We start from the raw sequence: 6,780 nt of genomic DNA, 5'->3' as shown, positions 1-6,780 counted from the left end.
TCCATAGATATGGTTGTTGGAATAGTTGGCTAGATGCCAAAGCATGCTTCACTCCCACTACTATTTGCGATCTAGAAAATGACTACAACGCTTACTTCATTGAATATGAAAACTGTTTTTCGTGATATACAACCTGCCATGAGCAGAGCATAGTTTTTAAATCTTCTACAATTGTGTTTGATTGCTATCAAAAGTTGATACTGGTTTGTCAAAACTATATGAATGGGTTCTATTTGTTACTCTTTGCTTTTTAATGAGCCTTTGAAGCACAGGTGTCTTTTAGCGGGATATTGCCGAAACCGAGGCTGGGCCATAGTCTACACACACAAAAACAACAAAGGTCCATGTAGTTATGAGCAAAAACAAAAGTATCCACCCAAATATCTCACCAATCCAATTAATTAGCAGCACACACAAAAACTAAACCAATCGACAGAGCCACCCATCATGTCAAAATATTCCAAGTTTCAAGTCATGTCTTGCAAAACTCATCTTATGGTTTCTCAAAACTTGTCCCAAAGTCCCTATTAATTTGAGACTGTCTGATTGCTGTTTTAGAAATGGTCGCCGCTAGCCTAGCCTACCGTCCTGATTCAACATTTCAGTAACTATCGGGGCATTGCTAAAAGAAGGAATCAAAAAGTTCCGGAGCCCTCAGCAATGCCCCGATAGTTACTGAGATGTTGGATCAGGACGTTAGGGTAGGCTAGCGGCGACCATTTTTAAAACAGCAATCAGACAGTCTCAAATTAATTGGGACTTTGGGACAAGTTTTGAGAAATCATAAGGTGAGTTGTGCAAGACATGACTTGAAACTTGGAATATTTTGACATGATGGGTGGCTCTGTCGATTGGTTTAGTTTTTGTGTGTGCTGCTCATCGGGTTGGTGAGATATTTGGGTGGATACTTTTGTTTTTGCTCCTAACTACGTGGACCTTTGTTTTTTTGTGTGTGTAGACTACGACTCGGCTTCGGCAATATCCCACTAAAGGACACCTGTGCTTTGAAGCTTTTATAGTCCAAGGTCACACAGCAATAGGACTGAAGTTTCTTAAGTAGAAATATCTCACCCTGTGCAACCAACGTTTGCCGAATGTCCACACAGGATCAGAACTTCGCAAAAAATCAATTGTCCCACCTTTTCTCTGTCTGAGATTTACTCAATTCTATTTGTTATAAATCACCATTGAAATAACCATTTGTAAAAAATAAAATAATTAATGCAACTTTTAACGTATTGTTCAATCAAACACGAGCATCTGTTACACATAACTGGACCAACTTGTTTAGTTCTTTCCTGAGCTCAGAGGCAACGAAAAAATGGTTTAAATAATGTGATAGAGCAGTAGAACAACTATATAGCGTTATAACAACTATAACGATATAATATAATACTAAGTTTACAAAGCAGTAATCAGTCAAAAGAGGTTGTCTATGGCTACCAAAGATACAAGTCAACATACGTGTAGGGGTCAACACAAGGGTCAGCAATGTGTAGAGGCAAAAAAGTGCTGAATAACATCTCCAACGTAGATGGAGACTAAATCTCCAACTCTTAATGTAGTTTAAGTCAACTTAATTCACCTCTTTTACTGTTTTTATGTCATATTTTAACTTTTGCAAGCATTTTTTGTTTTTACACTATTTATAGAATGGTAAAGTTATAAGGCAGATTAAAAAACACTTTGTATATAGATTTCTTGCTCAAATTTCAGATATAGGAAAATTTGGCGTGACTGTATATCTATATATATTTCTCAAAGCTTGTGTGTGTTCCTATATTCCTATGTCCCGCAGTAGCTATTATTAGAATATTTAAATAAAAGTCTATACCAAAGGAGATTTGATCTCAGACCCTCCCGTTTACCAGTCCAACACCATACCAATTAGGCCACAGAAGTTGTTATTTTAGCTAGCCAATACATGCCGCTATATGGTAATAAATACCCAACGGCTCTGCGTACTACGCAGGGTGATTGTGTAACATCTCAGAGAGGAATAGCTTTCATTAGTGAACTTACTCAAATGTTCCATTGGTATTGTGCCAGGGTAATAGCAAGTGGCAGGCAACTCTCATTGCTTCTCATTGTTTATAAGTTGATTTTTAATACTCAGGCAATGCCAGAAAGCACAGCTAGTGTATGTATATAACTAGATTTGTAAACACAATGGCTGCCATTTAAAGTAACTAGACTTAGTGCCCCTCTGCTTGATTTGCTGGTTTATGCGGCTGTGAGCAATACAACTAAAGGTTATTATGCAGCACCAAGCTATATAGATGGCACACCAACCTTGTCTTTGCCACCAGCCTTCACAACGGAATTGCATGCATGTGGCACAATAGCTACAACCAACCTCTCGACAGTCTCTGCTGCCAACACCTGTGTGCAAATCAATAACCGCGCAGTAGCCTCTGCTGTTGCACGATGGTCTCTGTCTGCCTAGACTACCACAAGCTGAGGGCTTCCTATCAGTAGAAGAGATAGGCAACTCAATAGCTTGGTTCATAATTTCTGCTCGCCTTACTGATGTTTCCCCTTTCACAATAATTTACTGCCCTATAGCGAGTCTTGCTACCATAATAACTGGCTTTCTATTAAAGCCAGTTTTTGTATTACTGGAAAATCACAGGAAAGGCTCGGATATTTGCGTAACATCCAAAAGTAGCAGAGTACTTGTGAGATAAACATGTCATTTATTTACTTGAAAAGGCGTGTTTAGTTACTGTTAGTATAAAAATGCATTGAAAAAGGCATTGCTTACTTTTTATAGCACAATTTGAGATATACAGTGTAAGTAATGCCTTTTTCAATGCATTCTCATACTAACAGTAACTATATATGCTTTCTCAAGTAAATAAATGCGATGTTTTATGCCATGCCCTGTTTTAAAGAACAGTCAACCTTCTTCCATACTTCAAAGTTATTTTAATGTTAATAGTTTTTGTATTCTTCCCTTTTTAATGTATCCTATTTTCAGACATCTATAAAACATTCTTATCAATTGAGATTTGTCTCAAAAAAAGGTTATATATAAATATTATATAATACATACATATTAAATATATGCAAATATATATGAAAATATATATATATATTATAATCTATATAAAATATATAAAAAACATATATGATATATACATAGATTTGCTCTCATCAAGTAATAATTTTAAAAAGATGGAATTAAATATGGCTACCGATTGAATTCCAGATATATGAAGTGATCACCTAATGAGAGCAGGTTTATATATGCTTAAAGCAAGTTTGTAGTCTTTGACAAACAGCTAAGTGCTGTCTAAATTTTATGTTATACTATGTACTATCTTATGTTATAATATATAACATCATGGTATATTTACGGAATTTGTTTTCTATTTTTCACAAAAATAGTGTTTCCAGCGATAATAAAACAAATAAATGAAATAATATATTTATAAAGTGAACAAATACTATGTATAAAAAGATATATAGCAACTTATAATGTACTAATTTGTATTAGCTAATAAAGATTTTATACGGAACAGTAAATAATAAACTCCAGGCAGGCAAATCACAGATCACTGATCAGGTCACTAATTATAAAAATCTCACGTAGTACAAAAACGTTTCTGTGAGTTGCATAAATAATATGGAGCTATTCATATTATAAGTGTGTATTATTAGTATATTATTATACAGTGCTCTGGGTTGGTATGTAGTAGCCAGATTTTTTCTTGAAATAATGTATGGCCATGTTTTACTGTTTTTCAAATCTCAGAAATGCAGTTTTGCAATCATGAGAAAAATCACAATAGCATGGGGTCTTAAAGAAAACTGCATCATGAACTAAAGTGTAAGGCTATACTAACTTTTTTTTCATATGGACCGACCCTCTAGTGAATACCTATCATGTCACAAAACAGATGTTCGATTTACTCCAAGAACATAACAAAAAAGATTTTCAGCACACACAGGCCAGGACAGGCAAGCCTTGTAACAACCGTGAAGGAAAACTTAGCAAGTAACATTATTTTTACTGGAAGGGATCAACCCACCACAATATAGATAGATTCCAAGTTATATCCCGTGCAGTCGGTATAACCTTTGCCCGGTTTATAATTTTGAAGCCAAATATTTCAGATTACAATGTCGCTTTCACAATCCTTAGCGTAAACTCTTCCCAATATGTTCAGAGCTGGGTGTTTATTTAACCCACCAGTATGATTGCTAGAAAAGCTTTACCCTCTATGAAGCAGATTGAGCATATAAAGTCAATACTTACTATGATCCAAAAAAGCTCTTGACCTTTTGACCCAATGTTTAAGAAGATATTGATTTGAAAGCTTTGAATTAGTCAGAACAAACGGCGTAACTGAGCTATAAACACTTAAGAGAAGCTTTCTATAGTAGGAGTGACTTCTTATCAACAGTTCAGTGCAGGTGGACTTGCACTGATATAAATGGGCGGATGCAAGCACATTCATATGTCCTTCAGGTTATCATACTCCAACCTATTGCATAATGTAGGGGGTGTACTCTTAATAGGGCTTACATTTTGAGATTATTGATAACATAGTTTCTTATGATCAATTTGCATCTATATATATATATATATATATATATATATATATATATATATATATATATATATATATATATATATATATATATATATATATATATATATATATATATATATATATATATAATTTTTTTTTTTTTTTTTTATATATATATATATATATATATATATATATATATATATATATATATATACTAGCGGAATAGCCAGCATTGTACAGGTATTAAAAAATGAAAAAATAATATGCTTTTAAATAATGAAAGGTAATGGAGTTGCTTGCCACTTTTTATTTGGCCTGGCACATTGCCAATGGATAATTTGAGTACCTGACTAATGGTAAGCTGACTAATAAGAGCTAACTACTTAACGAACTGCTCTCCACGCAATGTCATGGAGAGTGGTAGCTTATTAGCACCCATAAAACAACATATATCGCCTAATGTCAGCTGTCTTTCTGTCTTCACTTTGTCTGTTTTTATCTCTGTCTCTTTGATTGTCTTCCTGTCTGTCTGTCTGTCTTTCTGTCTCTTTGTCTGTCTGTCTTTCTACTTTTCAATAAAAGTTTTAGAAATTTTTTAGTGATTAAAATTTTTGAAAATGGAATCTCGATTAAATCACAAAATTTTCATACCACCCATTGTTGAAGTCTTAAAAAATCTTTTGAATTCCTTTTAAACTCTTGAATATTTGAAAATGAACTTTGAAGGTAAGTCTGTGTTTGTTTACTGGGACTATTCATCCCTACTGTGTTGTCTTATCATGTCAAACGATTTCAGTTTCCAGTCAAGGTTTGCTTTGCTATTACTATCGACAAAGTACAGGATCAACCACTGAGGTCAGCTGGCATCAACTTAGATTTCCCTGATTTTTTAGCAACGAAACTAAAAAACTTATTTCTTTACGTTAAGTTTATGAACGTAAACTTAAAGTAAAAATATGAACTTTATTTACGAGCAGTGCACGAAGCCAATAAGGTTATAGAAATTATAATAAATTAATAAAAGTGACTCTCAAGGAAAGAAAGCAGACTTTTCTACTGTCTGTCCTATAAGCAAAGACTTTTGCAACCTTGTTTATTTATAGAGCAAAAGGTAAACAAAAGTGTTAATTACTCACAAGTTTTACAATAAAGACTTGCTTCTGTATTATTTTTAAATTTGAAGTGTCATTCCTTTTGCTGCATATGTCAATGATGTTGTGTTTAGTAAAAAAATTGTATTGTCATTGTAACTTGTGGGTATGTGGGTGATATGTGTATACATATAAATGTATGCATAGCCTATTGTATTTGTAGGCCTATAATTACAATAGGCAGTGTTTTTTTCCATATACAGTATGTGTTATATACATATAAATTATAGGCCTATAATAGCCTATAGTTTACCTGTCTCTATGGGCCTATAATTTATATATATGCATATAATTTATATTTATTTATATATATGCATAATTTATTTACATATAAATTATAGGCTATAGTTCTATAATTTATATGTATATAACACATACTTAACACATCCTAACACATACATGCATACTGAATATGGAAACAAACACAGCCTATTGTAATTATAGGCTGTGGATAGATATAAATAATTTATATATGCATTTATATATATTTCAAAGTGTGTCATCATATGTTCGGAGGTTTGCTTGTCCAGTTATAGTTTTTGAAAGTTTAGAATGAAAAACTCGCTGCATGCAAGAGTTGAACTCATGGAAATCCCAACCATAAGTTACAAACTACGCATTTAAACACTGAGCTATGCAGTCCTTAGTATTCTGTTACAAATATCATATCGAATATACCCTATGCACACTCATACGGGGTAAAAGTGCACGCCAAATGTGCACTTTTGATTATTAATTAATATTACCTTTTGCATTTGTTATTTTTTGAAATTGTTTAAAAACTAATTTTTTGCTACTATTACAGTTATTTAATTTTTATGTTTTAAATGTGCCATTTCAATATCAAATGTGTCATTACACTTCTATTTCCAGTTTTTCGTAAGGTTCAATTGCTAAATCAGTAAAGGCTAATACTTCTCTCGCGGACAGTTGTATTATCTCGAGCAGGAATAGCCTCTACATTCTATCTCTGTTCGGTTAGACAGAGTACCAGACAAAGACAGTTTGATATCTCATTATCACATTTGTACCAGTATCGAAAGGTACCAGTATCGAGGAGGACCAGTATCATGGTGCTCAAAGGTTTG

Source organism: Watersipora subatra, chromosome 2 (assembly GCF_963576615.1).
Source record: "Watersipora subatra chromosome 2, tzWatSuba1.1, whole genome shotgun sequence".
Taxonomy (NCBI): Eukaryota; Metazoa; Bryozoa; class Gymnolaemata; order Cheilostomatida; family Watersiporidae; genus Watersipora; species Watersipora subatra.
This window is presented reverse-complemented; position numbering follows the sequence as displayed.